At 44.5% G+C, this 20,645-nt stretch overlaps 1 protein-coding gene and 1 long non-coding RNA gene across 7 annotated transcripts in view; one reads left to right on the plus strand and one right to left on the minus strand.

Annotated features, from left to right (window-relative positions):
* The window catches only part of NMNAT3 (nicotinamide nucleotide adenylyltransferase 3), a 125,042-nt gene that overhangs the window by 15,062 nt on the left and 89,335 nt on the right, over positions 1 to 20,645 (minus strand). The window contains exon 2 of one of the 6 annotated variants that reach the window (XM_059391036.1): positions 9,720 to 9,902. The exons of 4 other annotated variants lie outside the window; for them this stretch is intronic. The gene's annotated coding sequence lies outside the window, so the exon portion shown is untranslated. Of the gene's footprint in view, positions 1 to 9,719; positions 9,903 to 13,399; positions 13,529 to 20,645 lie in introns of all 6 variants that reach the window. One more of the 6 variants, XM_059391035.1, reaches the window with a different exon arrangement.
* The window catches only part of LOC132011840 (uncharacterized), a 79,466-nt gene that overhangs the window by 13,889 nt on the left and 44,932 nt on the right, over positions 1 to 20,645 (plus strand). The gene's annotated exons all lie outside the window — the stretch shown is intronic.

A 20,645-nucleotide genomic window follows, 5' to 3' on the forward strand; every position in this document is an offset into this window, starting at 1 on the left:
TCCTATTCTAATTGTTTATCTGTACAGTCTTTTGAATCTTCTGTGTCCAAAATATGCCATTGAAAATACTGACAAATTTGCTGCATTCCCAATCCCTCTGCCTTTTGTTTTTCTCACTGCACCACCGAAGACCTCTAGCATGATACCAAATAGAGGTGGTGTTAGGGGGCCTTATTGCCACTATCAGAGGAAAAGCTTTTGAGTTTCAGTATTACATATGATGTCTGCTGAAAGTTTTCTGTAGCTATCCTTTTTCAATTGTGGCAAAGACAATGCCATGTGTTCATTAAAACTCCATTTTCCCCTTTCTGGGCACACTGGAAGCTAATACATCCATTCTTCTTGAAATTAGGTTGGGTTTCTGTGATCTCACTGAATTGTAGTCAACGGGGATGTGGGTAGAAGTGATGTCTGGCCCATCTAGACTTGGCCAAAAGATTCTTGCTGACCCTACAACTCTTTTATAGTGAATCTGAAAGCTGAAGTTAAGGATGTAAAGCCATGGGTGGGGCCTACTAGGATTCCTGAGACACAGCTGGGCAGTGAATTGCCCTGTAGCCCTTCAGGAACTACATGGGATTTATCTGATAAGGGAGAAATGTTCTTTAATGTGCTAAGCTCTTAAAATTGGGGGATTTATTATGGTAGACTGACCTGGTCTACCCTGACAAATAGGCTACTTTAAGAAACATTCCCAGCTATTCCCTGTTTAAGAACTTTTGTCATAACTAAGTTTTGTCAAACATCTTCTCTGCAACTCTTGAAATGATGGTGTGATTTTTGTAGGATTTTTGACTACTTGCCAGTCAATGCCCCTGACTAATCATTTATTGGGGGGCTCTCCCCCGGGTGTCAGATGTGCCCTCCTCCAGAGAAGCTTCATGTTTCTGTCTTCCAGGTCCCTGGAATTACTGAAAGTCATGGATGACCTTAAATGAATGTGTTGACTTAAGGTTCTTTGACTAATTCCAGCAAGGGGCTGCAAATCTGAGCGAAGACTGATGTGCAGGCGTTTCTTCCTATCAGTATTTTATCTTTGCCTTTTTCTTCTTTGGCTTGCCTTAGTGCTAGGGCTTCTCTGAAGGCCTCTAGGACTGGGGGGGAGAAGGAGGGTTAAGATCTAGACCCTGAGAGAGCTCTTTGGGGTCCCGCTTCATGTGGGGGAAGATACCCATCAGGTTCCCCAGCTTGTGAGGGCTCCAGCCTTTGAATTCTTTGTTGGCTTTTATGGCTGCTGATTCAAAGCTTAAGTGAGCAGTACTGGCAAGTGCCCACAGGGCATCAGTGGTTCTGATGTTCTAATAGCCTGCTTACTAACTCCCTGGTTTTAGGGGGTTTTCTCCCAGCTGGTCTGAGACATCCCCACTTTTTGGCTTTAACAGAGAGGTTTGAAAAATGTTCTGCTCATCATTTTTTTTTGTTTTGAGTGGGAGAGCTGATCCAAAGAAGGCAGCCTGACCAACCTGCCAGCCCCCAACACACGCACCTTCCGGGAAGCTGAGAGTTCCCTGATGCATTTATCCTTCCTGGAGGTGGAGGAATCCACTCTATCAGGGGGATGACAGAACTAGCAGAGAATAAGGCAAGGATGTTCATCTTTTCACTTCCAGAAACTGGTTTCAAAAACTCATCTCAGAAATACTGGTGAAGGTTAGAATCAGGGTTTGTTGAGAAAGATTGATCAAATTTTGAAAGTCTCCCTAAAAAATATCAAGAGCCAGAGTCTAGGGAGTAAGAGCATACAGTTTTACTAAAATCCACAGAGGAGTAAGGAGAGAATACGAAAATGGAAAGGAAAAGCCCCTTCTGGGAGCTGGGGTGGGGTGGGTGGAGGAATGAGCAGCAGGCAGAGGGAAGGACCTGGTAGGAAAGATTTGTGGTGACCAAGAGTTTAGAGCCAAGTGGAGACCTGCTCCCTACATCCTCTTACCCTTTGGAGACAAAGCCTCCTGTGTGTTGGGTGGGGGAGGTTATAATTAATAGGCTTAGTTTTGGGAACCACAGAATAGGTGGGCTGGTATTTTGGTTCCCACTTGGAATTCCAGGAGGCGACCATCTTGCTCTGTGCCGGCAGAGGACCAGTAGAGTAGAAGTGACAGTGCGCCGTGACAGGCAGAGAGGCCTTCCGGAAACATCCCCTCTCCTGCCTTCAGTGGGGCATGGCAGACATCCACAGAAATCCCCAAGGCTCTTTGAGAGGAGGAGTGAAAGAGGCTGAGGATGAACAGTCAGCTGGGCTACTTTGGGGGAAGGGGGAGTGGCCAGTAGGGGACACAGGGTGTACAGTGCAAAGCCAAGGACCATGGTGGTGTTAGAACCAGGGAGAGCCTGGGCATGGGGCCTTAGCCAGTTGAGGCTGGGGGCACATCAGTAGTGGAGGCAGAGAGGATAGAGGCCAGTGCCCAAGACCCGGATAGCCTGCTTCAGACACCAGGATGACAGACTACCACCTGTGATGCTTCATTCACTTTTGGGGGAAGCAGGCAGCAAAAGACGGACTTGATTGAAAACTGACCTGTAACACAATGACTTTAAAATCAGAAAATGGTTACCTTGAAGTGGTAAATTTTTTCACCATGCATGGAAATGCTGGCTTCAGAACAAGGCGAGTGTTACAGAAAGCAAAGCAAGTTCTAGGTCTGCATATCTGAGTCCCATGTTATCCATGGAATATGATCTTTTTCTTTTCCACTTAAAAAAGGGGGGGGGGGCCAGCTTCTGAAGAGTGCCCACTTTCTTGGGCAATTTATGTACATTTAACGTGCACATTAATCTCTGTTTGGAGGAAAGGAGTGGGGCTCCTGGTGGCCCTCCAGGCAGCTGTGCAAGCACCTTGGAGTCTCAGGTGTCACTTTTGATGGTTTGGCTCATATTGACAGGGAAGGCGATACAAGGAGAAAATCAATGCTTTGTTACAGCACCCAGGAGAAGAGAACCAATAAAAATAACAATTTGGACTAAAACTCCTTCTTGCTCTCCAAATGGTTGTGTGCTCAAGCCTCTTCTCTTTCCCACAATCCCTGTATTGCCTCTCACATGACCCATTCTCCCCCTAGGTAGGTGGAGGTACTTCTCTGGCAGCTCGCTGCTGCCCTGACACAGCTCCATTACAGTATCTGTACCGTAAAGATCTGTTTGTCTTTCCCACGAGACTGGTCAGCTCTCTAAGGATGTGAACCTGACTTTTAACTCTGGGTAACATGACCCGCACATCTCTAAGTATGAAGCTCTACTGACCTTGCTATTGGGTTACCATAGCGATAGATGGCTGTGAGTTTAACATGGTGGACAGAATTCCTTCTATATCCCCACCCCTGTTCTGATAAAATGGCAATGAAGGAATAGAATACATATGAAATCACCAGGGCAAAAAGAGGAGGAAGAGAGACAACCACGGATGGGAAAGGTCAACACAGTTTTGGAAGCTGGAGAGCTGATGCACAATGTTGGTTAACAAGCAGAGTCTGCAGGCAACAAAGGTGGGAAGAGGCGAGGTGCCTTGTGTGGCAGCAGCAGTGCAGAGTGGCTCAGGAATGGGAGAAGGGGTGACTGAGGGCCCGAACACAGGAGGACCAGTTCAGAGTTTGCCTAAGGAGCCCTTCGATCCAATCATCTACCTATTCTCCCATCATGGCAGAAGGCTGGATGTCTGCTTTCTGCTGACGTTGGACCAGAGAGACCCTTGCCTCCCATATACAGGCATAGGTAGAGGAGGGAGAAATACCATCCTTCAGACAAGAGGCTAACATTTGGATTCCAGAATAACAGTCCCACCAAGGAGAAGACACCCACAGATCCGTACATTCAGGGGCATTGGACCCGGGGTCTGATCACATGACCATGAGGCCCACTGGCTTCACTCATATACTCAGAGCTTCCAGCCAGCATGTAGGGCCTGATCTGCAAATATAAGCGAATAGTCTAAGAGACAAATTTTAGAAAATTGCTGACCGGGAAAAAGAGACCAAAACCAACACCAGGTTAGGCACTTGGAGGATACAAAGGCAGTCAATGCACAGAGCAAAAGGAAATTTCAAGAATCTCCAAATAATATTGTCAGGAGGGTAAGAGATGACAGCTTATCCACGAGTGGGATGCTCTCAAAGGGCCAGTCAGAAAACAGGAGGAAACTTTTAGAAATAGAAAAATATCCACTCATTCAACAATATTCACCCACTGCCCATTCCATGCCAGGTACTGTGCTAGGTGCTAGGACACACAGGGTGACGAAGCAGACTGGTTCCTGTCCTCATGGAATGTGCATTCTTCCCTTTTCATAACTGGAATAAATAAATGAAGCCAGTGGAAGAATCAGAAGATAACCTGAGGAAATCATATGCCAATAAGATACAATTAGAGGATTGACCTGGAAGGCCCAATATCTTGGTAACAGAGATTTCTAGAAGAGAACAAAGGGAGGAAAACATCATAGAAATAGTACATATTCCCAGACTAGAAGGGCATTTTCAGAACCAAGTACCCTCTGCGTGCTTAGCACTTTGAAGGACAGAAAGTGTACACACGACAAACCATTAGAAAACTGCAGACCATCGGGTTCATGGAGAAGATGCCAAAATTTTCCAGAGAGAAAACCAGAGGTCAAACACACCAGAGTGGGGCTCAGGATAAAACTGGATTTCTCAACAGCAATTCCAGGATCCAGAAGGCAGTGCAGCAAAGCCTTCAAATTGTGAAAGGAAAATTATTGCCAACCTCGAATTCTCTATTTAGCCAAACAACCAAACAATCAGAACAGGGGTCAGCAAGCTTTCTTTTATCAAGGGACAGATAGCAAATAGTTTAGGCTTTGGGAGCCACATACAATCTTTGTTACATATTCTTTTTTTTTCTTTTCTTTTAACAATCCTTTTAAAATGTTAAAAAAAAAAAAAAAAGCCTTACTGTTAGTTTACAGAAAGAAGGAAAACAGACTCTAGACCAGAGAGGGCCCACAGGCTATAGTTGACTGACCTCTGAATTGGAGTGTGGAATAAAGTTGTGTTCATATACACAAGGGGTCTCAAAAATTTAGCTCCCATATATCCTTTTTTAGGGATAGAAAAACGCAGGAGGATGCATTTCTCCAAAACAGAAGCAGGCCAAAAAAAGCAGAAGGCGCCAAGACCCAATAAATCCAAGGTCCTTCCACACCAGGAGACAGGCAGAGAGAACCTCAGGGAAACAGCGAGGGGACATCTCAGATGACAGCACTGTTGCAGCACGGAGAGCTTACCATCCAGACAGGAGCTGGAAGACCCCAGGGAGGGTACGAGCAGAATCAAAATGGGACAGTTGACATGATGAGTCTATGTATACTGAGATGAGTTTTGAAGATCTGGAAATTTTAGGACTGAATTAGTGATAGATCTAAGGAACATAAAGAAATAATAAAGAAAGCAATTATTATCTCCAGGAAGAACCGAAGTTCACCTGGGATGCCATGTAAATCTAGTCAGCTATGTGGCTTAATTAATGACATTTACGCAGATATAAATGGAAACAATATTCCTTCAGCCCAGAGTTGTGAGCCAATCTGAGAGCATGTGGTGGAGGTGAAGTGTGAGGGCAGGGGTGTGAGAGAGATAAATCTTCCCTTTTCATAACTGGAAGCCAACAGATACTATCTAAATCTGAAAAATCAAGAAACACAGTATAAGCTTATTATACAAAAATAGGGAGACAAATACTAGAGAAGATGGTTGAAAAAGGCAAACACAACTGCTCTGGGAACCAGGAATCAGGGGTAGGGATGGATGGAACAAAGTTACCATAAGCTTTATAGCAAGCTAACTTGAAGTGTACATATGCTTAGAAATAGAGAAAATTAGTTTAAAATGAATGCACTTGGTACAAACATTTCAGGATACTGAAAAGCATAAAGAATCAAAAACCAACAAAACATATCTAAGGAGTCAATATTGTTTATATTTTGGTTAATTGCCTTTTTCTTCTCTGTTTTTCTTCATATAATGTAAATTCAATTTTTGTATCTTCTTAGATTCTATCATTAGCATTCTTCTTGGCCATGAGCACTTTTGAAAACACCATTTTTAATGGCTGCATAATAATGAAGATATATGTATATATACACATGTATGTATATGTGTGTGTGTATGCTTGAATTAACATATTGCAGCCATCTTTGTAGCTCTTTTTAGTTGCAATTTTTAGATACATTTTTAAGATAAATTATTAGAAAGGAAAATCACCGGCTTGAACATTTTCGGGGCTTTTGCTACATCTTGCTAAACTGCTTTTCAGAAATTCTGAACAAGGGGAGAGTGTTACCAGCATGGTATGAGAGAACCCATCTCCTGCCATCCTGGCTAGTGCTGGGATTATTCATCGAAAAACATCTTTGCTAATCTGCAGGAACCTTTTGTGGTTTAAAACTTGCATTTAAGATGATTTGTGTGGTTGTTATGACTTATTAGGCATTTGAGCTTCTCTGGCTGTGAACCACCTGTTCACAGTAATTGTTCCCTTGTCTTTTTATGCGTATGAACTTTTTTAAAAAGATTTTTAAAAATTTATTCGACAAAGAGAGTAGGGAGAGTGGCAGGCAGAGGGAGAAGCAGATTCCCTATGGAGCAGAGAGCCCGATGTGGGCATTGATCCCAGGATCCTGGGATCACAACCAGAGAAGAAGGCAGATGCTTAACCGACTTAGCCACCCAGGTGGCTAAGGGCTCCTATGAACCCTTTTTAACAAGTATATGAAACGTTGCCCGGTTGGGTCTGTTGGCACCACATAGAGAGGGTTCTTCTCCACATCCTGGACCTCTCTCCCCCAACTCCAGTCTGGCTGCTGGGACTAGTCTTGGTCTAGGTTTTCAACCAACTAAAACTCCCCACATGCTTGTGAAGCAAAGCCTCAACTGGTCCTCTCAGGGATGCTTCTATCATTTCTCTGACTGAGTACCGTGCCTCTGCTCTACTTGCTTGTCTCAGTTCCTTATCTCCTCTTAGTATTTTCATACCCTCATCTTTTTCTTTAGTTCTGGAACTCACTCTCATTTTCTATTTGGTTGCCAGAAATTGCCTCCCTGCTGCCTCGGCCCCACAGAGCGCTAATTTGGCAAAAATGTTTTTCATCCCAAATGCCCTTCCCTGTCTTTAGACTGCTGCTTCTCCTGACAGGTTGATCTTCTGCTATGCTCACATTTTTCTCCTGAATCTCATGGAGAACCAGAAATTCAGTAATTTATCTTCCTAAGTAGAGGGCATCCTCTTGGCCAGAATCTGTAGGGTGGACCATCTTTGGAAAGGCAGTTCCTTTTCAGATGATATGTTACTCTTCACTGAGTGGTTTCTTACCTCTGTCTGTCCCATATGGGCTGCTGGGAAGCCCTGTCAGAGTCTGGGCAGGTTCCTGCTTAATTATTTTATTCACAGAAAAAGGACAAAGGCTTTTGTCCTTTTAATTTTTTTTTTTTTTTTTTTTGCATCTCAGAAATGCACTTGTGTAGTGCAAGGAGGGAGCTAGAGGTCAAAGGAAACAACCATTGCTGGGGAATTCCTCCCCTTCTAAGGTTTATCTTTAGTAATTTTTAAAAAAGATTTTATTTATTTATTTGAGAGGGAGAGAGAAAGAGTGAGCAATAGCGCAAGAGCAGGGGAAGGGAGAAACAGGCTCCGCGCCGAGCAGGGAGCCCAATGCAGGACTCGATCCCAGGACCTGATCCATGATCATGACCTGAGCCAAAGGCAGATGCTTAACCGCCTGAGCCACCCAGGCGGCCCTATCTTTAGTATTATAAGAACACTTAATATATAAGGTAGGCAATCAAATTGACTTTTTTCCTTAAACACTTTAAGGGGAAAAAAGTACTTAAAGAGACCACCCACTTCCTTTTATAAAAACTGTGTCTTCCACACCACGGACTCTGTGTTTTACTCTTACCGTGTCTTATCTTTTTACATAGAGTTCGTGTTCCATTGAGCTGTCTAGAGTCAGCATCACACTCATGTAACCACTTTTGAAAAAAATTATATCTTAATGTCTCACAGAGCTTTCTGAGCACTTGGTTAGTCTTCCAGGTGAACCTTGGGATACTTTTTTCAAGTTAAATAAAGACAAATAGCCATGGGTATGTTCACTGGAAAGCCCATCAATAACTGGCCATTCCCTTGAGGACTGCTCGTATCTGCACTTAGTGAGGCCTCCCAGCAGAGGGGCAGAGCCCCGCCCCAGCGTCCTTCACGTTTCTAGTTCAGGTTCGTCCTGAAGACAGGTGTCCTTGGCAGTTTCTCTGGTGCATGATTTTTTTTTCGTCAAACTTTATTTTAAGGTACAGGTTATATGTATTTTTAAATGTTACATTACATATTACATATGTTTTATAGACCATAAACAGCTCACGACATTGTATCACAACTGTTATGTCGAAAACTCTGTATTTTGGCTTATTTTTAATCTGGACTACCTTACTGAATGTATTCGTTCTGCTGGGTTTTCAGATGCTTCCCCTGGATTTTCTAGGGATACCATGATACCACCTGCAAATAATGAAAACTAGGTCTCCTATCTATAAGTCTATTTCTTATTTTTGACTGATGCCGTTAGAAATAATGGTGGTAAGTAGGCATTCTTTTCTATTTCCTTGCTTCTGTGGGAATGCTTAAAGTGTTATGTCATTATATGTCATGCTAGATAAGTATCCTTATAGTTCTAATTTACTAAGAGCTTAAAAAAATCCCTAAGTAGGTGTTGGATTTTATTGAATGACTTTTAAGTGTGTACTGAGATGATGATTTAGGTTCTATAAAAATATATTGTCTTAGTAATGCAATATATTAATAGATATCTTTATGGTATATTGTCCTTGAATACCTGGGATAAATGCTACCTGGTCATGTTGAATTATTCTTTTATTAGCAATTTGATAACCTACTACTTTATATGGGTATTTTGCATCCCCGATTATACTGTTAAACACCAGCTGTAATGCCACAATATCCTTATCCAATTTTCTTTGTTCTAGAAAATGGCTCTGGTAGATTGAATTATTGGTCCTAATTTCTCACTCTGTCATTACACCATTACACACTCCCCCGCCACAGCCTCACAAAGGCAGGATGTACTTCCCAATCCCTTGACTTTGGACTTGGCCATGAGACTCCTTTTGGCCAATGGCATATTCGTAGATGTGAGATGAACAAAAACTCAAAACTTGCTTGCTTAGTGAGACTTGCAATCCCGTGCCTGTGCCATCTCCAGGAGAAGGATATGTGAGATAGCCATTACCCTTTTATTTTCCTGGACCCACAGTTATTTTAAATCAATAAGTGAGGATGTGATAACACAAAAACAGTATGCCACACTAGGCTGGTGCTCAGCAACTGTCACTCCCGCCACCCTCTTGTCATTACATCGGTAGAGCAGGGAACTGTGGCAAGGTCGTATTTTCCCAAGATGGCCTCGACATTGTCTCCTGGCATGTGTGCTCTCCTAGAACCCAACCACTCCTCCATCAAAAGTCTGTGCCCTTTCCCCTTGGACCTGGGTGAACACTGATGAATGTTTAACCCAGAGGTAGAAGTGACACTACATCGCAGTTGGGGTGAGGTCATAACAATGTCCTGCACGACCACCTTAAGATCTGGGGACACCTGGTTTGGGAACCCAGCTGCCAGGCTGTGAAAGCCCAAGCTAGCCCATGAAGAGAGACTCCACAGTGACAGAGTGAAGCCACCTACCCACGTTCTGGTCAACTGACCTGCCAACACCCAGCATGCACTGCCAGATGTGTGCGTGCAGAATTCTCCAGGTGACTCTTGATCCCAGCTGTCTGTCTAGTCACTCCTGGTCTTGGAGGTCCTCCGAGCTGAGTCCCCAGATATTGTGGGGAGGAGACAAACCATTCCCACTGGGCTGTGTCCAGATTCCTAACCCAGTAAATCTGTGAGTGTAACAAAATGGTCACTTTACAACACTGAGTTTGGGGTGGTTTGCTGTGTAGTAATAATAACTGGCGTAGGACTGGAGATTCAGGAAGATCACATCATTTTCCTATGGTTACACTACCAGGCAATGGCAGGGTTGGGATCCAAAGCAGCTGTGCCTGTACTTTTCCTGTTGTCTTATACTGGTGACTGGCAGTGAGGTTCAAAGAGCCCTAAGCCAGCCAGAACTCACGAGGGTATCACTCAGCAGCTCCACCTGTGTGTGTGTGGTCCCAGACCAGATCACTCTGGGGGTATGACAGGGATCCCACCCATCTAGAGCAGACCGTGTCCCCCAGCAACACTGGGCTTCCAAGTTACTGCTCCTTAAAATGCTAGCAGCCTCACAAACCGTGAACCAAGACTTGATAGCATTCTAGAGGGTAAAGACTTCATTATTATCATAGGGAATGCTCTGGCCCATTTATCAGCATTTTATTAAGAATTACCATATATATCTAGAACAAAACTACACTTGTCCAAACAACTGAGTGAAGCGTGAGGTCATGCTCAGAGTCTGGCCGGCTCCTATTGCACCCCTTCCCCCGGCACAATCCACCCCTGCTCAGAGCAGCTCAGTATCCCTGTGTGTACAGGCACAGTCCAACCCTTACCCACTTCACAGACCCTTCTGTCCCTTTCCTTCTTTCTTTGGTTGTGGTGGCTGAAAAGCACCTCAGGAAATAGAGCCTTGAAAGGCAAAGTCTTTTAAGAAATACCAGGAGCAAATGTTACAAGGTAAACAAGGAAAGAAAGCCAGAGTGATGTTAAGCAGGTTAGGAAAAAAAAAGATCAGGATCTCAACCAAATGGATCTGCACACTTTTACAAAGAGCTTATTGTGATTAAACTTGGCCTCCAAGCGACATCTGGAAAACAGGAGGCTGTTGAGGCTTTGAGGCCATTTTGGCATGCTCTTCTTTATTTTCTTCATTAAGTCCTGCTTTTTTTTGTTTGTTTGTCTGTTTCTTCAGCCAAATTGCTCTTAGCGCTCCTGGTCCAGATGAACTCGAGACTGCCTCTTTATTGCTTGGCTCTGTGCGCCGCTGGCCAGAAGTACCCCCACCTCAAAAGGCCACTAAATGCCTGGATGGAGGAAGCCTGGGGCAGGGAGAACAGACCCAGGAATTCTGATTACCCACACAGAGCTGTGGTCCTCTGGCAGTGCTGCGGGTGGGCTGGACCATGGTGGCCGCGGGCAGTGTGACCATCCTCCCTCCCCCTTCAGTGCCTGTGGTGTATGTGGCTCTTTTGTCTGCCCTCCATTTCCCTCACTGCTTTCCACACGGAGTCTTTCTTTCAACCTGCACGCTCTTCCTGCACACTACAAAGCCCCCTCTGGTCTCCAGAATCCTTCAACACCTGAGCTTGTCAGCATGAGCTTTCTCTTTCTTTCGTTTCCAAATGTCCTGCTTTTTTTGTGTGCAACTTCTTAAAAAACGGGCAAAGTAAACAACAAAGCAGCAATATTTCACAGGGTTTAAACTTCCTTTCTGGTCCTGGAGAGCGGGGCCTTTTCGGTTTCTTTTCTCCTGCTCCATTCATTCTCTACAACCCTTTTCCTGAGTCCCAGGTGCTCGGTGCTGGTCAGCTGGTGGCATGCCTTCCATTTCTATCGAAGCACTGACAAAGCCTCTGATGGGGTGGCTGGCTCCTAGGGTCCTATGTGCTTTCAGGGTATTAGAACCTCTTTCTTACGTGTGCCTCTGTTTTCCAACATTTAACTCCTGGCTGTGTCTCTCTGCCTGGTGAACAGAATGAGTCTACTTTCAGACTAGGTAGGTTTTAAAAAAGAACTCACCAGAACTCCCAGATACTGGAGTCTCAAGGCTCCTCAGAAACTCACTGCTGTCTCTTTGGGGGCCTGAGATCCAACAGGCACTATATATGGGAGAAGAGGCAGTGGGGGCTGGTTGTAATCAGGCACTCCGGGCTTGGTGTGCAGTCTGCTGAAGGCGTCATGGGAATGCCGCACGAAACACGGCAGTGGGCAGCCTCCATATGTGGAATCTCGGTGTGTGAGAGGCAGCCTCATTTCCCGCTGATGAATTACTAGTCCTGGGCCATACGCCACGACTGTGCTCTTTTTAAAAAAGATCTTATTTGTTTATTTTTGCAAGAGAGAGAGTGAGAGGTGTGAGAGAGATCATGAACTGGGGGAGAGGCAGGTAGACAGAGAGAGAGAGAGAGAGAGGCAGGCTCCCCACTGAGCAGGGTGCCTGATGTGGAGCTCCATCCCAGAACCTTGGGATCACGACCTGAGCTGAAGGCAGATGCTTAAATGACTGAGCCACCCAGATGCCCCTCACAACTGTGGTCTTAAGACAGGTTTTGTAGGGCACCTGGGTGGCTCAGTGGGTTAAGCCGCTGCCTTCGGCTCAGGTCATGATCCCAGGGTCCTGGGATCGAGTCCCGCATCGGGCTCTCTGCTCAGCAGGGAGCCTGCTTCCTCCTCTCTCTCTCTGCCTGCCTCTCTGTCTACTTGTGATTTCTGTCTGTCAAATAAACAAAATCTTAAAAAAAAAAAAAAAGACAGGTTTTGTAGTGGCAGGAACTTGAGGGCGAGTGAGTAGGCTGAGGCCAACCTGAGTGATGAAGACTCTGTTCAGCTGCTTATGAGCTGTGTGACTTGGGGAATATGATTTCACCTCTCTGTTTTCAGTCTCTTTACGCAAATCAACTGCGCTAATGCAGAAGACAAAGTCCAGTGGGGTGGAAGGGGACACTAGAAATATCCGCGGAATCTGAATTTCCCCGACCTGGCCCTCGTTTCCATGACAAACACCATTTCCCTTCTTCTAAAGGCAAGAGGGAACCACGTGCATTCATGTAGGTGGCAGCCTGGCATGGACCTGGAGCCAGGGCGTGTACCAGCACTGCAAATCCTGAGAGGAATACTGTGGGAGCTCCAAGGTTCACTCCTGGGAGAGACAGCCCCCACAAGGTGGTCTGTGGAGTGCAGAGGTACACGAGGAGCCCAGAAGAGGCTCTGAGCAGGTGGAGCCATTTCTGGAGGACGGGACCTCTGAACTGAGTTATGGATGCCGCAGAAGGCACGTGGTGACCTAAGAAAGGTAAAGCCTTATTAATCACATCAATTCTTTCTACTCTAACGATACTGAAAAGAGACTTTTTAAAAAAGTCTTCAGAACAACTGAAGCTTGATGACTCCTTGATTCTGCACTAATATCCTTGCCCATTTCTTGATACATTTTCAATTTACCTTCATGGTAATTTACACTCAAGGGAACTGTCCAAGATCTGCTAAGGGATTCAATAAAATAGGTCACGGAGTTAAATGCTGTGGTGAAACACAGGGCTTAATTTTATGGATAAAATATAAATTGCTTGGCTGCCTTTTTGCATTATTCGTGTTACGACTAACGATCACTCAGTGAGTGGGAAGGACTCACGAGAAGAGTGAGGAAGCAGTTTTCTTCATTCGATAAGCATACCTGGTGGGGTTGCGGGCTTTGCCCTTGAGGTTAACAGGCGCAGCGTTAGGGAAGAGACCTGAGCAGCCTGTCAGCCCACCTCTACCAGCAGGGCTGCTCCTCCAGCTGCGACAGGAACAAGAATTCTTCCTAAGATTGACATGAGGGGGAAGAGGAGGAAGACAGCATGTTAACACCAGCACTTTTCCTGATATTTCTCAAAGCGAGTCTGCCCTGATTGATGTCTTTGTTAAAAAAAATGCATATTCTGGGCTGTACCTGGACCTGCTCTCTGGCAGGGAGGCTTAGAAACTTTGATTCTTCCCAAGCAACCCCGGGTGACTATGAGACTATGAGACACACATGGAGAGCTACCGGGCGGCACTGAGCATAACCTCAGTTATGCAGGATCTTTTATTAACCCAGCACTGGGCTCGGAAGTAAAGAAGGACCGCTTTGCTGTAACGACTAAATGACCTATGAGTATGGAATAAAAGGATAAAGTCAGCTGTATTTCAGGAAAAAAAAAATTTAGTGACAAGAGGAAGGACGTCCTAGGTCGTCGATGTTTGATGGGGTTTAATGCAATTTCACTTTTGAGGTTTGTTTCTAATAATACCCTTCATTCTTGTTTGATGTATTCATCGGTCAGTTCTGATTATGTAAGTTGTAGATCACCTTCTTCCATTTGCCATCTAGGACAGAATTTAGAGTTGCAAAACTAACCGAAAGCTAACCATTCTCACCAAGCACTAAGAAATTAGTCCCTCTGGGGGGAACATATTTCCTAAAAGTTTTATTTTTCTTTTCATTCCAAGAGTTGTTTAGATTAGTGTTTCTCTCGCTGTTCTGTGTAATTTATAGGCACCTACCAGCAAGCACGACCCCCCAACCCCGCAAAGGGTTCAGTGGTCAAGGAAGCTTTGGAAATACCAGGGTAGACGAAGTGAAGGTCTTATTGGAGACTGGAGATCCTTTAGAAGCCCCTAACCTGTGGATGTGCACAGTCAGTGTCCAAGAAGGGCACAGAAAGCTCAGGATGTACCAAGCACATTTAGGTGGCATGGAACCGTCTGCTGGGTGGGTATTCAGAGGACCACAGCTCATGAGATACACAGTTAACTCCACTGGCAAGTTATGGCAGAGGGATCAGGCTGCACTGATTTAGGAGAACTGCTCCTAAGACCCAGGCCTAGGAAGTGTTTTACAAGTGGAGATATATAGTACATCACTTGGGGAGAGCTTCCTCAAATACAGACTTCCCCACCTTGACATCAGGGTTTAAGTACCAATGAGAATTATGGAATCATAGTCTACTTGGTCACTGCCACTGCTACCATCATCAAATCACGATCAGCATTTCTGATGAACACCACAATCCCTACCACTACCACCACGTTGGCAGTGCCACCACCATCATACCAGGACCGATAAGATCCACGTCCTCACCAACACCATACTCAGTCCCATCACCACCACCACCACCACCACCACACCATGAGCAATTAACACCATGGTCATTATTGCACCATGATCTATGCTCTTACCACCGCTGCCACTGGGGCAGCCATCACCACCACTGCACCCGCTGTGGCCACTATCCTTCTAGTGTTCAGACTGAAGAGGGGACAAACAACAGTGTCCTTATTTCAGGTTGTAGTCAAAGGTCGGAAGGCTGGATATAATTGCACATACTTATTCTGGGTTACTGGGACATCCCAATAAGCATCAAGTGGAACCAGACACGGTGTCACAGTGGAATCTTGGGGCCCACTGTCTAGAGTCTAAATAGGATCTCAAGTCCAAGGCAGGCGTACCTCAATTATCTCTGTGACTAGAGTAAAACATGTCACATAGATCTGTCACATCCACCTATGTGATGGGAAGATTCAGCCGCAATCTGATTTCAGAACCGTGGAAGCCGGACTTGAGCTCGTTCAGGAGCAGTGATAGCCCCGTGGAGACCACAGAGGGACTTTAAAACCAGCACAAAGGGCGTCTGGGTGGCTCAGTTGGGTAAGCATCTGCCTTCGGCTCAGGTCACAATCCCAGAGTCCTGGGATCGAGCCTCATGCTGGACTCCCTGCTCATCAGGAATCTGCTTCTCCCTCTCCTCCCCATTTGTGTTCTCTCTTGCGATATCTCTCTCTCTCTTAAATAAATAAAATCTTTAAAAAATAATAATAAATAAATAAAACCAGCACAAAATGAGACTTGTTACTGCTCGAGGACCTAGTCTGGGGGTGGGGGAAGGGGAGAGGAGTCACAGCAGAAAAAAACTTAAGGGTATATTACAGTTTACATAATTAAGTTAATTTAAAAAGGTATTTTATGTATGCACTGTTGCATATATCATACATATATACATGTATTATAATGATGATGGTGGAGGGCATGTACTGAGGACTAACAGAGTGTTGAGAACTGAGCTAAAGGCTTTACACATATTACCCCTTTAATGCTTATGACTCCCCTATGGAAGAAGTGTGATTGTCAGTCCCACTTTTCTGATGTACAAACTGTGAAGTAGGGGTTCTTGAGCGAATTAATGGTAGCACTGCGGTAGGACCGAGGCATTCTGGTTCCAGGGTTCATGATCTTAACCAAAATTGGACACTGGTAACACACTGTCTACATGCTGTCTACACAGATATGCAGTATAATAATATCAGCTGTGCACACGTCAGCCTGCATGGAGTGATTTACAGGAACGTTCAAGGATATTGTTGATTATGCATGATTTGTCTCATGGACTAATTTCTGAGATGAGATTTAAGTCAACTGAATTCCAACACTGAAAGACCACCAACTGCGAAGCCATTTGGTGCAAAACATGATGGAGATGACTACCCTCTAGGCCACATTTGCGACATATGTATGCAATGAGCGGCTGCGGTGTGCAGGGCACTGGGCAAGGCCATGCCATTCCTCCTGTCCCTTAGTCTACAGCTTATCTTGCATGAAGTCCCCAACGGGCCACCAGAAAAGATAGTGCAAAGAGCTTAAGTTTCCAAGCACTTCACAGCGAAAGAACTGGGCACAGACGGGACAATTCTGAGGGTGGTGCAGAGGGTGCCTGCCAAGGGACTGACCCTCCTTCCTCCTCATCCTAGCTCATTCCTTAGACTTACCCATATTAGAAATGATCACTTTGCGAATGTACCTATTGTTAACTCTTAAAAATATATTAATATGTGCACATTTATATCGATAGTCTACATAATACAGACATTCACCTTTGTTTTGCAAAGAGATGGATCCCTTCAGTATAAGCCGTACCTCCCGCCCCTGCAGTGTCTGCAGAGGGGCCAGAACCACAGTTGAGGCTGCTCTGACTCCGGTATTGGGTGGGCAAGGCTGCTGGACTGTGTGCGGAGGTGCCCCGGCTCCAAAATCCCATGCTCATCCCCTGCTGCTTAGTAAGTGCCAAGGGTATGTCCGGCTCTGTGCAGAATGTTTATAGGGTTTAGATCCTCACAACAGTCCCAAAAGGCAGCTGCTATCATGCCCTGGAGGTTGCTCTGCTGGGGGCCAAGGTTGTACCGGGCTGGAAATGGCAGTGCTGGGACGTTGATGCAGGTGTATTTGGTTTTGAAGTTCTGCTTGTCTCTGTGATCTGTCCTTGTTTTAATTATACCCAGGACCTCTTAGATCAAGATTCTTCATCTCTAAAACAGGGTTGGGCGGAAATAATGCTTGTTTGAGGCCTCAGTAACAGAATGCAAGTAAGAACACTGTAAAGTGTAAGGAGCCATTCAAAGGTACTAGTAGTACTATTATTTTGGTTTCATGGGATACAATTAAACATGAACTTGATTCACTGGTTCGGTAACAATCTCGATATAACCTTTGTAGTTTGATGTATTTCAACTTTTTATTTTGAAATAATTTTTGACTCAACGAAGTTGCAAAGTACTTAGCAAGGACAGTACAAGGACTTCCCACATCCTTCACTCAGCTTCTGCTCACGTTAACATCTCCGAGGATGGTGGCACAACCATCTAAACCAGGAAGTTACCATTCACATCATGCACGAATCTATCTATCTATCTATCTATTTATTTATTTATTTATTTGACAGAGATCACAAGTAGGCAGAGACGCAGGCAGAGAGAGAGGAGAAAGCAGGTTCCCCGTGGAGCAGAGAGCCCAATGTGGGGCTTGATCCCAGGACCCCAGGATCACGACCGGAGCTGAAGGTAGAGGCTTTAACCCACTGAGCCACCCAGGTGCCCCATGATGCACAAATCTTGAGACTATATTCCTAATTCCCCTGGATTGTTTTGCTCTGGTCTAGAGTCCAATACAGGATCCCACATTGCATGTAACTGTCCTGAGTCCTATTCTCCTCTAAGTGGGGACAACTCTTCAGTATCTCATGACCTGGATCCTGGAGAAAAGTACTGGCCAGTGTTTTTGGATGGAACATCCATCAGTTTGGTTCGTCTGAGGTTTTCTCTCCATTGGATGGAATTTATGCCCCTCAGCAAGAATACCTCAGAGACGATATTGTACCCCTTCTCAGTGCATCCTGTCCAGGATGCCAGCCATTGCTTTGTCTTGGTTCTGGTGGTGCTACCATTGATACCTGGTTGAGGTGATGTCTGTCAGAGTTCTCTACTGTTATGTTACTATCTTCCCCTGTATCTGTAAATAATAAGCATGTTATGGGAAAATACTTTGAGACTACACAAATATCCCATTTCCATCATACTTTTGCCCACTAATTTTAGCAAACATCAATGAAACTGGTCTGCAACAACCATTACCATGATGTTCGCCAAACGGCCATATTTTATTTCCAGCATTCCTTCCCCAGCTTTCATTAGAATTCTACCATAAGGAGGAACTGTCCTTTCTGCTGTGTCTATTCATTTACTCATTCAATCATTTATTTATATCCCTATGGACTCACGGATATTTATTTTATTCTGCAGGGTGTAATCCATTATCATTATTTATATTATTTCTCAAATTATCCCAGATTTGCCCAATGGAACATCCTTTAAATTGGCTCTGGTGTCTTTCTGACATGATTCCATCATTTATTAACCACGTTCTTGCTTTCTGGGACCACAAGATATTCAGGCTCATCTTGTTTGTCCTCTGTCCCAGCTCAGGAATCCCACGTTTCTCCAAAAAGACCAGGCTTTTTTTTTTTTTTTTTTTAAACTGAACAGTATTTAGAAACCAAGAAGGTGAGTTGTGCTCAATGCTACTGGGGTTTTGTGGTTTCTAGGCATCTCTCAGAAGACAGAAAACTAGGAAATTATATATTAGACATTATAATTATATACCGTATAATTATGAAACACAAACACATCGACACCCCCCTCTGTACGTCCTTCTATAAGAATCCCTCCTGTGTAGACATTAAAAACCCTGAGTTCATACTGAACCCTCCAGTTCCAATCCAGCACCACAGGGTTCATTCCAGCTCCCTTCTTTTCCTTATTGGAACTTCTCTCTTCAACAGTGAGAAACCAGGCTCTACCATCCACAACGCCATTTGCTTGTTCCTGTTATTTACATAAAGTAGCTTCAAAATTGCTCACTTCCATCCCCGTGGAAAATAGATGTTCTAACTAGAGAACAGTACTTAGGTATCCCTTTTTTTTTTTTTTTTTTTTTGGCTTCAGTTAGACTGCTGCTTTCCAAGTTTTTGCTTTCCCACTGCCTCCAGTGGGGCTGTCTACTCCTTTGTAGTAAAGTAAGGCTGTTTGTTACCATTTGTACTTCATCTTCGGTTCCCCTTTCATCCAGGCTGATTTTAATGGTATATTCCGTTACTTTGGTATGTGATTTTGAGTCAGAGAAGGGTCTCTCCTCTCTCGCTCTAATTTTCATCCTGTTCCCATGCCCCCATTCTTTCCACTCCTTTCCTATCTACCTGCTGGAAGGGACCAATCTCATCAGTTTACAGAATCTATTCTTAAATGATTTTGTCTTCCTAAGATTTATTTTCCCTATCATTATCAGTAATTCATAAATCTCCCCAAGGTCTAATTCTTTCTCGACAAGGTTGTCTTCAAAAATATTTATACAGACACATCTTTCCAACTTGTTTTAATTAATGCCCTTTGTACTGTTGGGAGTGTTACTTACTGTTTTATCTGATGTTGGCCTGGGTTTTCTGAATGCTCTTTGCATGAGTTCTCTTTATCATCTGCTTAGCAAAGAAGGTAAAGGCTCGTGTCTGACTCTGAATAATCTTTGCTTCCCACTGGAGGAAAAAGATGGTTGCAGGTCCCGGCATATTAACCCTGGAGCTATGGGAGTTGAGGGTTAGGCCAGACTGGTTGGTATAGCAGCAGCAGCCGGGAGAGACAATAAAGGTCTGCTACAGAGATGGGGTCCCCCATGGCAAGATGGTAAGAGCACTGAGATCTAAGAGATTGGGGCTTTGTCCTTTCCTTGCTGGGGAGGTCTCCTGCAAAATGTTTTACCTCTCCAAGCCTCAAGTTTCCTTATCCTGTGAATGGGAATATTAATATTTGGTCACAGGAACATTTTGCGGATGAAGTGACTGTATTTGAATCCCCCAGTCCTGCACTTAGAACAGGTCCACTGAAGGACAGTGTTCCTTCCTCACTTAACTCCCACCCATTCTTACATTAATACATTGTGGTTTCCATTTTTTCATATTTTTTAAAAAGATTTTATTTATTTATTTGACATAGATTACAAGTAGACAGAGAGGCAGGTGGAGAGAGAGGGGGGGAAGCAGACTCCCTGCTAGGCAGAAAGCCCGATGTGGGGCTCAATACCAGGACCCTGGGATCATGACCTGAGCCAAAGGCAGAGGCTTGAACCCACTGAACCACCCAGGCACCCACCATTTTAATTAAACTTAAATTGAACTTAAGTTAAATTTTTAATTTTGAGATCATTGTAGATTTATTTTTTAAAGATTTATTTATTTATTTGAGAGAGACAGCATGCACAAGCAAGTGGGAGTGTAGGGAGAGGGAGAGGGAGAGAGAACCTCAAGCTGACTCTGCACTGAGCTTGGAGCCTGATGCAGGGCTTGATCTCACAACCTGCTGATCATGACCAGAGCCAAAAACGAGAGTTGGATACTTAACTGACTGTGCCACGTAGGTGTCCTGAGCTAACTGTAGATATTTATATGTGGTTTAAGAAATAATACAGAGCGATCCCATCTGCCCTTCATCCAGCTCCCCCCAGTGTAACATCTTGCCCTGTTCCAGTACAGTACAACCAGGACATTGGGATTGGGAGAACGCATCTGTCTTATTCACATTTC

This window comes from Mustela nigripes, chromosome 2, assembly GCF_022355385.1.
Source record: "Mustela nigripes isolate SB6536 chromosome 2, MUSNIG.SB6536, whole genome shotgun sequence".
Taxonomy (NCBI): Eukaryota; Metazoa; Chordata; class Mammalia; order Carnivora; family Mustelidae; genus Mustela; species Mustela nigripes.